Consider the following 11272-nt stretch of genomic DNA (forward strand, 5'->3'; position numbering starts at 1 on the left):
TGTGGCATTTAAGCCAGGGAAAATAGAGGTAACAATCCCAAGACCAACCAAGTGCTTCTGAATGGTTATGAACTCCGTAAGAGAATCTACGATGTTAGCAGTATCGACGATCTTCAGGTTGGAGAGCTGATTCTCCAAGGCTACCTTCTGAGCAGAGTTCTCACGGTGATACCTCCTCTGAATGGTATCCCACAATTCTGTTGCAATTTCCTCATCATTGTCGTCAAATTGACAAGCAATAGAGGGTTTTATGTTGAAGAAGGTATGTGAACAGTTAGGGATTGAGTGCACAATGGAAGCATTGTGAACAAGTGGATGCGTATGTGCGTGTGTGTGAGAGAGGCTATAGCTATAGCAAGCACATGCAAGAGGAGGAGAAGATAGAATGACTTGTGTGGCCAAAAATAGAGAGAGAGCTTACACGTCTCCTATCTTCTTAGTGTGCACCACAAAATTATTAGATAAGACTAAAAGGCGCTCAAGAGACACAAGCTAACCAATAAAAGATCTTTGTTAATTATTGATTTTCAGCTTGATACAAAAGGCAAGCTACCATGTGCATTTTATAGATGCTCATGGTTATCCACAATCCCTCTTAAGTGAGGTGTAACCATACAAACCACTTCTAGTCTTATCCAGCCTAGACCACATGTCATAAGAGCATGTTCACACCACGGGGCGTACTTATGCTTATATTTTAACACCCCCCCTTAATGCATCAGTAGCGTTGGACTTGCATACTTTTCATTTTATAAACATCCACAATTATGCCTTTATAATGATAGGCATTTTTACAACTGGTTATGATCATAGGAGTTTACATGAAACAACGAAAAAATTACAAGAGATTATCAGATAGATGTGTGGTAGAAGAGACTATGTTGCTCTCTTCTCTTCTTCCATCCATGCATTTCCCTTGAGATGTGGCCTTGCTCACCACACTTGCCACATTTCTTCTTATTTGGGTCTTTCTTGAAACACCTAGATTCACTGTGCCCCTTCTTCTTACAAAAGGTACATTTTAGGACATTCTTGGTGGTCATAGAGAGCACTGAAGAAGTGCTTGTAGATGTAGAAGCTTTGTCTTTTGCCTTGGTTCCTTCCTCAAGAAGAGCGGAGATGCACCCTTCGAGAGTGGGTGTGGGTAAGTTCTTCAAAGTGGTAACAAGAGCATCATATTGTGGCGGCATGCTCTTCAAAAACACGGCTATGGTGTCTTCATCATCAACCTTGCAGTTGATTGATGTGAGTTGGGCCATCATACTTTTGAGATTTGAAATGTGAGAGCCCAATGATTCACCTGATTGCATTTGAAGATCATAAAATTTAATCTTAAGAGCAATTTTATAATTTTAACCTCGAGCTGCGTAACGGTTATCAAGCTTCTCCCACATTTGTTTGGCAGTGGTGAGGTCCGACACATGGTGGATGAGGTCCTTTGTGAGATGCAATGCAATGGTGGATTGCGCCTTCTCATCATCGTCGTGTGTATGAAATCCATTGCCATCGAGTTTATCGACATAAATTGTCTCTTTCGCCATGACGGGAAGGTCTTACTGGCTTATATGATGTCCAGCAGTGTCTAGTCCCTTACAGCAGCTATCACGACCACAATGAAGTTGGAAATTACAAAACAAGTGAACTCACTGCATTTTGTAGGGCTCTCTGTTTCTTTGCAGCAGGACTGTGTTTTTCACACTCTAGTCACTTCAGACATACCAGTGGACTAGCTGAAATTGAAGCTAGAGCTGAGAGCTTTTACCTGGTAGTGATTATGAGCTGCAGTTTTGCCCTACCAGCCGGAGGGCGCACTAGCCAGGGGATGTAAACTGCACTAGACGTACACCACCACATCACCGGTGGCCCAGTGCAAATAAAACCCCTTCAAAACAGCTTCGAGACAGTACCCGTGCTTGCTTGCAGAAGTAGAGGGGTGTCCCTTTGAAATAGGCTTCGATTCATTGATGACGGCAACACCCTTTGATTTGATGATGGCAACACCCTTCGATTTGATGACAACAGCACCCTTCGATTAGCTCTTGGCTTGAACTCTCTCCTCTCCACGCTTGAAGCACCATTGGATCTTCCCTTTGTCGAGGCTCTGATACCATGTAAACAATTAGGGATTTAGTGCACAACGGAAGCATTGTGAACAAGTGGATGCGTATGTGCGTGTGTGAGAGTGGCTATGGCTACAGCAAGCACATGAAGGAGATAGAACGACTTATGTGGCCAAAAATAGAGAGAGAGCTTACACGTCTCCTATCTTCTTAGTGTACACCACAAAATTATTAGATAAGACTAAAAGGCACTCAAGAGACACAAGTTAACCGATAAAAGAGCTTTGTCAGTTATTGATTTTCAGCTTGATACAAAAGGCAAGCTACCGTGTGCATTTTATAGATGCTCATGGTTATCCACAATCCCTCTTGAGGTGAGGTGTAACCACACAAACCACTCCTAGTCTTATGATTTATCCAAGCTAGACCACATGCCATAAGAGCATGTTCACACCACGGGGACGTGCTTATGCTTATATTTTAACAAGATAAAGGCATGAGCCCTTGCATCTTTGTCAGCCTAGGCATCAATCTCAGCTTGAGGAGAAGTAGCATTGGGAGAGGCATTAGTGACAGAATGTGCAGCGGAAGAAGGGAAAGTGGAAACACATGAGAGAGAGAGTGAGAGAGAGAGAGATGGAGAGGAAGCACAGGTGAGAACCTACTCTCAATATCATCATCCAAAAGGAATACATGTCCCGAGCAAGAGGGGAGAACCTCGTATGTGAGGGACTGCAGCTAGACAAGCTAGGCAAGCAATAAGATATGAGGGAGGCATGCCGGCTATATATACACCTACATGAAGGCAGCCGACTGGAGCTAAAATACCTACACAACTAGGAAAATACCTAGGACCATAAACTGGGGAATAAATATGGGTAAAATATATGTGAGGGGTGACCAACCTCTCTAACTAACATGGTCAGTCCTAGAGGCTAAATAGGACACCAAATAGGAAGGCAGCAAGTAAGGGATGATGTCTAACACTCCCTCTTAGCACCAGATGCTGAGTGAACTCCAAGAAGCCAGAGACGCCGTTCTCGATCAAAGATGAAAGATTGCAGAAACAGGTACCAAGAAAGCTGCACAAGCAATCTCCTCGGCAACTCAGCTACAAAAGCAACAGAATAAGCTGCCAGGTATACCGCTTTCCTGGAAGAAAGCAACCATATAGGCTGTGTTGCTCCAAATAATGGTTCCAAACCCAAGTGTAAGAACACTCCTCGAAGTTGTATGTCGTGTATCCAGCCTGGAGAAGGTATGAAAAACCTCATAACCAACCAAGATCAGATCCTGTAGAGAATCAATCCTGGGAGAAGCAAACTGCTCCTCATTGGAACCCTCAAAAGAAATAGAGTCAATCTGCCCCAACTCTGTACCAAGAGTAGCCAACGGCATTGCAAGATGTAAAGACTCTGTAGAAAAGATGGGGTCCATCTGCTCAAACTCCGTACCATGAGTTGTCCAATGCTGTACATAAGTACACACCACTGAGGTGGGCATTGCAAGATGAAAGGACTCCACATCCCCCTCTGAAAACTGATATAGTCGGACTGGTACAAGCCCAACTTGATTCTGATCCAAATACAAAAAACTCTGGAAGTACCATTGTGCCCTAGGCACGGTTAGCTACCACAGATCCAAAGCATCCCACTGGGTCCAAAAAGCCATCCTCTAAAACAAGCAGCTTGCAGAACTGGTAGGGGGAGGGGCATCCTCAAAAGCATCACAAAGAGATGCAGAGATAGACAAGGGAAGTAGGAATATAAACTGCAGTGGTAACAAAGTCCTCAAAAGCATCACAGATAGCAGAAGACTGTTCCAGAAGTAGAACTAGATCCCAAGAATCAGCAACAAATAAATGATCCATGTGAAAGGATCGCACCGCAAGGGCAAAACACCCTCCTTGTTCTGCAAACACTGCAAAGAACACAAGCTCGGAAAAAAAAAAAACTCTGCTCAGGATCTCTGAAAAGATCACTGCTCTCCTCCAAAAAATTGTAAACTCCTGTCACGAAGAAAGTCTCCACATATACATCACAGCTCCCGAAACTGATCCTCAAGTGAAGTAGCTGGAGATAGGCCCCTCAGAGTGTAGAAACCTCCTGTGGGAAGCAAAAACGTAGCCAAAACACTGCTATTCAGCAAAAAATAACACTCCACCGCCAATAGAAGGCAAGGAACATGTAGAAACCGGGAAACCGTGAAGGCCAGGAACAAAACACAGGTATAGATGCTCCAAAATCAGCAAAGCGCTGACTAAAATCTGAAATTCAGAATCCTCCTCAAGTACCAAACTGCCTCCAAAGCCACAATCCAAACAAGAAACCCCCTCTGCAAGTGATCTGTGTCCATTGGAGAAGAAAACGCAGCCAAACAAGGGCTACAAACCTGAAAATTCAGGTCAACCAATGTCCACACCTCCTATGAGGAAAAATGCTGAAGAGAAGGTACTTTCGGGTCCAACAGATGAAGCCCAACTGAAGGTAGAGCTACCAGCAAGATCGGTTCAGAAAAACGCAGCAACCATGGCTGCAAATCTGAAAACGCAGAGGTATAAGGGGCTGTAGAACGGGCTGAATATGGAAACGCTGAAGCCTCATATCAAGAACTGCTGCAGAGAACAAGTACAATAAGAAGGGGGGGGGGAGGGGAGGGAGGGATGGCACAAGATAACCAGAAGGGACAGTCAAAAGGGAGCCCAGAGAGCTCCAAGATCAGGGGGAGGGAAAGCAAGCCGACACAGGCCAGAAACGCAGCCTGTTGGGACAGCTATGTTGCTGTCCAGACCTGAAAAAAAGCCGCCTGAGAACCCTGGAAGGTGCCGCCAAGAAGGGCAGGTATGCTGTCCAGAAAAACGCGCCCTTGTCAGGCTGCCTACAGGCTGCAAACTGGCACCCTGATGAGGAGAAATTGTAGCCCACTGAAAGAGGGATGAATCAGCCCTTGAAAAGCTTCAACGCAAGCTTCAAAGCAAAAAATGCAGATCTGTCCATAGGCAGAAAAAACGCAGAATTGAAGAGGTAGAGGAGGGAGCATCCAACGCTGACAATCACCGGCGCTCTGATACCATGATAGAATGTGCAGCGGAAGAAAGGAAAGTGGAAACACAGGAGAGAGAGTGACAGAGAGAGATGGAGAGGAAACACAGGTGAGAACCTGCTCTCAATATCATCATCCAAAAGGAACCCGAGCAAGAGGGTAGAACCTTGTATGTGAGGGATTGCAGCTAGACAAGCTAGGCAAGCAATAAGATATGAGGGAGGCATGCCGGATATATATACACCTACATGAAGGCAGTCGACTGGAGCTAAAATACCTACACGATTGGGAAAATACCCAGGACTATAAACTGGGGAATAAATATGGGTAAAATATATGTGAGGGGTGACCAACCCCTCGGACTAACATGGTCAACCCTAGAGGCTAAATAGGACACCAAATAGGAAGCCAGCAAGTAGGGGATGATGTCTAACAATTAGTACCAGAAACAATACCCCATAGCCGATGATATCGAAGGAGAGTCTTCATCTGTAGTGCCCAATCAAGATAATTGGTTCCATTTAAGATGGATTCCTTCGGAAGTTGAGGAATGGATGAAGAGATGATAGTCGGTGTAGAAGCCATGGAATCCTCCTCTTGAATTTACAGCGGAAAGGTTATGAGTCGGTACCTGGGGATGGCCCACTCCTCCCTAGATTCTAGGTGAGGTGAAAGAAAGATGTAGAACTGTACTCCTATTGGAGATCAAGGCATACGGGTAAGACGGGAGCTGACCCGATGTGCAATGAAGTAAGAGAGGGATAGGCTAGGGGAAACGCACCAGAGAAACGCTGATTTGTGCGATGAAGCATATCTCCAAAACGCAGCCGCCAAGGGAGCAGAGGAGAGAAAAAAATGTAGGCTGAAAACTCTTCTTGCTGAACTGTGGAAGCACAAGATCTCTGATACCATGTGAGAATATGTGAATGTGAAGCGGAAGCAAATAGAGATCATAGCCAAGAGAGAGTAGACAGCCAAGAGAGATCCAACACTTGAGCTAGAGATTGAAATATTGAATGTATTGAATGAATGTTGAATGAAATATGAAGGCACAATGGCCATGCTTATATGCATCTCATGTAGAGCAGTTGGCTAGTAGCATTGGAGCACAAATGTCCACGATTGATAAAAATGCCTAAAATAAGCTATAAAAATAGTGGAAAAATCCCTAAAAATATCATATATAATTGCCATAATCATGAAAAGAGATAAGACTAAGAGTATGAAAATAGCTACTCTCTAGAATCTAGATTCTAAGGTGCAAGTTTCATAAGAAGTCGACACTTAGAAATTCCAAAAATACAATGTCATGCATGCACATGGACATGCTTAATCCTAGGCTAATCCCTGATTTGCAGCATATAAACATCAAGATTTGAGCAATATATTCTGTCATAGGCTTGAGGAGGGCTAAAGGTGGAACAGAACCCTGTCAGCCAGTCTTAGGAGGGCTTGTACTTCTAGTCAACATCACGAAGATTTATTAGTGTTCACTATCTATGGAACAGTAGGTTGTCCAGTTGATTATTCTTCCAAAGTCCAATAAAAGGCACCTTGTTGCTCATTGTTAGGCATCGCACTCCTCAAGGAGTTAGGTCATAGATCAGGTATATTGTTTCCTTTTTTGGGAAGGTGCCCTTGTATCAAGAGTTCCTATGCAGTGCTTAGGTTTGAAAGAAGACTACCCTGCATGTGGCATTGGTATCAGAGCTATAGGCTGATTACGAGGGAGTGTTGCTGCCCATGTCCCACCTGCCCTTACGCATCACGCATGGATGAAACCATCGCTTGTGTCTTGATCATTTGGTGGTTCAGGCAACATTTTATTAGCATTAGGCTCAGCTATGCTAAGTGCTATTGGTGTCCCATAAGAAGTGCACATGTCCAACACGAGAAACTCAGCATGTGTCAAGATCACTAGAAGCTGGTTGGTGTTAGGGTCTCATGAGAGTAATCTAGGGTCTGGCGGGAGGTCGGGCACTCGAGAATGTGTGGCTTGATGAGGCTGTGGGTATGTCATCCATGGCTGGTGTGGCGTCCTCTCGTGGTCGGAAAACTGAGTGACGGTTGCCTGGGGCCGGGGTGGATGTCTCCCACGGGGTCTGGCATAGTCACATGGAACGCCATTCCATAGCCTTGGGAAGGAGGGAACGCGTTCCATAACTTGTGTCGTTCCCATTCCCGTTCTGCAAATGTGCATCCTTGGCTAAAGGCATTCTGGGTCTAATTTTTGAGTAAATGAGAATTTTTGTATTTTTTTATGATCATATCATATCATATGAGAGTGGTGTATGATCTTGCATCTAAAAGGCTTGGCAATATATGCCCTTACATCTCCTTAGCTTGCAAATGGTAGCCATATGGTGATGACGTGTCGTTCCCATTTTCTTTCCGGGTTCTCGTTCCCGTTCCAAAACAAACCCCCGTTCCATCTGTCCGTTCCCGTTCCATGTGACTATGGGGTCTTGACTCCCTAATCAGTGAGTCTCTGTGGCAATGAAGCTCTAGTAGGAAGAGGCCTAGGTATCGTTGGTCTGGGTAATCCATGATCTTGGATAAGGGTCCAAACCCCTCTCTGAAGCGACAGTGGAACCTCCCTTGGATCTCATAATATACGGTGCACCTGCATATGAAGTGCTCCTCTGACTCGACCTCTCTTTGGCATATAGTGCATATCCTCTCCTCCGAGGTATCTGCATGGCTCTCCCTGTCTCTATCCTCGGGCGGTGCAATGACACCCACAACTTATTGCAATTTGCATGGCATATGACATGTATATGTCAAGATATATGGCCCTTGATATTAAACCACCTGTAAACCTCATGAAAGTATCCATGTAGTACTACCGTTTGTGTGAGAGTGGCTCGTGAAAGTATCCATGTAGTACTGTCTTTTGTATGAGAGTGGCTCATGTGTTGTGATCTAGGTGTCTTGTATGTATCGCATACTCGATCACCCAAGTCCTATCATCGTGAGATAGTTTGATGAATGAGGAGTTCGGGTCATACTGGAGTGGCGGAAGGCGATCCATCTTAAGTCCCTGCCTCGTGAACCAGGTGTCTACTCGGCTATACCATGACTCGTGTCCATCTGCTGCTAGTTGCTTGGAGGACTATAGGGCGAGCCTTGGTAGTCTCCAGGGGGCCATGGCATTGATCAAAATGCAGGGCACTCACACGGTTCACAGGTGGGCTTCCCCTGCCCGTGAACTCGACACTTCGTAACTGGCAGTCACACAAAAAGAAGTCACACGAAAATAGTTTGAAGCAGGCAGAGATGCGTGCATATGCATTATGCAATGGATATATCTCTCATTCTTGGAACCTGTAAATAGCAGGTCTTCTCGAGCATGGAATTGGCTCAGTGGGAAGCCTGAACTGGGATCCCTTATAGTGGGTTCAATGTCCTAGCCACACTACGGGTGACATGATTCCTAGCCTTCCATAGGTGATGTGAGTCTTGGACTAAGTACGGGCAACACGAAGCTCTATGGCCTCCCATACCTTGGCATGAAATAGGGGAAGACCACTTGGGCGGCCAAATGGTGACATCCCAAATGGTGGCATGAGGTCTCTCTTATCTTCAGCCATTTAGCTGGTGTGAGATTGGGTGCCCAAAACCAGAAATGCATGGTAGCCCTCTCTCTGGGTTCTAGTGGCTCTCTGTGAAGAAGATGATGTCCCTCTCTGTAAAAACTTCCCTAAGTCCCCCAATGTCCGACCATAGTGTGTGGTCCCACAGACACCACGTCCATATTTGGGACACCGCTTTGCGATGATGACTTGCCCAACCCTGTATACTACCCACTTCCTTGCCTTGCAGGCCTCATGCACCTTGGGCATGTTTGCTTGTCTGTGCTCTACTTGGGTTTGGGTAAGATCATCCCCTAGGTATATTTTCTCCCCTCAGAGAGCTGTCCATGTGTCCATGTAGGCCTCTCGGCTAGGAAGGTTCGAGATGAGGGGGCATTGCCGTGAGGTGTCCCATCCCACACGCCATGTGTCCACATAAGGGGTCCCTTCCACTTTGAGTTTCTTGCATAGGGCTAGAGCATCAGCCTTGGGGGATTCCCCCTCCTTTAGTCGTGTCACCCTCACATGAAGAGCGTGGACACTCCTCTTCTCCTCTTCCAAGATATCATGTATGATAGGGGTGGGGGTGGGGTGTTTTCTCACCACTTCTGTCCATTCTTTCTCTACTTCTTGCTTAACCACTGTGGCCCACCCTTTTTCCATCTCTACTTCTTGCTTAACCACTGTGGCCCACCCTTTTTCCATCTCTTGCTTTGTGGCCACCAAACCTTCCTGTAGTTTGTTTTTCAAGCTTTCAACCTCCAAGGCAAGGGAGGGGTTAATTTCGCCTTCTTCCTTCATCTGTGCTTTGCATACATGTAGCTCCTTTTTGAGGTCTTCAACTTGTGCTTTCCACTTAATGTTTTCAAAATGCCAAAATGACCTATGAGACGAACTCTATAACATAAAGACCATGCTGGTCTTGAGCTAAAGTTTTAGTGAAGCAAAAACAAAATATTCAAGAAAACATCCTCCAAATCAGCCAAATCCAAGCATCAAGTACAACCACCGCTATGTAAAACTTTCTTGGTTTGGCTTTTGTTTGAATTTGGGTTTCGATTTTGGTATGGACTTCCGAAAATCCCTTATGAGAGCTCTACCCTCACAGTAGACTACCCACTTGCCTTCCTTCCGAGTGGGTCTGATTTGGCTAATTCTGCATTCATTTGCTTAAGTTGCATGGCGGTTAATTCCTCCACAATCCTGCTTAAGGACTCCAATCCTTTTGAATTTGGTATGATGTGTGGTTATTGCATCATTACGTTGTCGTGAACCAACTATCCCCCTTCATCTCTGTCCATGTGCCGTCCTCCAGGGTAAACTTCTTATATGGATCTGAAGGTGACTGCCTTAATTCATTTTCCTTGACTTTGGTTGTGACTTCTAATTTGATGTGTTCTTTCAAATCTTCCGTAACCACCATTTTGATGCTATTAACTGTCTTCCTTCATCTCTTCTCTTCTCACCTTGGTGATGTTTTCCTAGGTCTTGGGTGCCGTGCGCTTGGTTTATTCTCCAAGGTAGCGCGACTTAGCCTTTGAGTTCGTGAACCTGCCCTTTCAGCCATGTGATTTGCTTTAACAGAAATGTGGTTAGATCGTTTGAACGAGTGACCATGGGGCTTTCTTGGTGTTGCCAAAGCAAATGCAAAAGTGAACTTCTTTGGCATCTTCTTTTTATCTGTCTCTTGTAAAACGAGTGGCAGGGGGCATCCTTGGTGTTGCCAAAGTGGATGGAAAATTGAGCTTCTTTGGCATTTTCCTCGACAACCGTTTTGATGGTACCAACTATTAATTGTGAATCTTCCTTCAGCTCTTGTCTCACCTTGGTGATGATTTCTTGGGTCTTGGGTGATGTGCTTGGTTTGTTCTCCAAGATAGCAACTTGATCTTTGAGTTCGCGAACCCATCCTTTGAGCCATGTGATTTGCTTTAAAAGATATGTGGTTAGATCGTTTGAATGAGTGGCGGGGGGCTTTCTTGGTGTTGCCAAAGTGGATGCCAAACTGAGCTTCTTTGGCATCTCCTTTACCCATGTAAACAGTCTTAAATTGTAAAAGGAAAAAAAACCTTGAATATATGTAAAAAAAAAAAAACTCACTTGCTCTTTTGTAGCCACGTTGTTGCTGTGCACAGATCTGGGTGATGCTGGTTGGACTGTGACTGATTGCTGGGCTGTGGGTGGACTCTGGCTGATTTCTGAACATGTGCTGAAGATGTGTTGGAGCTGTGGGCAGGCCCCACGAGCTCTGGAGGCGGTGCTGGAGCTGTGGGCAGGCTGACGACTGAGGTGGCTTGAACTGGCAGCGGCCTAGAGTGACAACTGGGTGCAGCACGCACTGTGCTAGCTCCCCACAAGCTGAGGCCTAACTCCTCAGCTGGGCAGTGGGGATACGCCCAGCTGTGAGAGATTGAAGAGGAAAGAAGAGGGAACCCCAATGCACAGAGAGAAAGAAAGAAAGAAAGAAAGATATATTAATCGTCTACTAAAGACCCAATGGGCCTATGAGACCAAAGTGATACAATAATGTCCATGGCATATCTCATCATGAAATGGAAAATAAAACAGAAACAAAACATAAACATAGCTATATCACTG

The 11272-nt window shown here is 45.3% G+C and overlaps 1 protein-coding gene across 2 annotated transcripts in view; it reads left to right on the plus strand.

Moving 5' to 3' along the window:
- LOC147627176 (uncharacterized) overlaps positions 1–11272 on the plus strand; it is a 36891-nt gene that overhangs the window by 19400 nt on the left and 6219 nt on the right. The gene's annotated exons all lie outside the window — the stretch shown is intronic.

Source organism: Cibotium barometz, chromosome 21 (genome assembly GCF_041138505.1).
Source record: "Cibotium barometz isolate CiBa-2024 chromosome 21, ASM4113850v1, whole genome shotgun sequence".
Classification (NCBI taxonomy): Eukaryota; Viridiplantae; Streptophyta; class Polypodiopsida; order Cyatheales; family Cibotiaceae; genus Cibotium; species Cibotium barometz.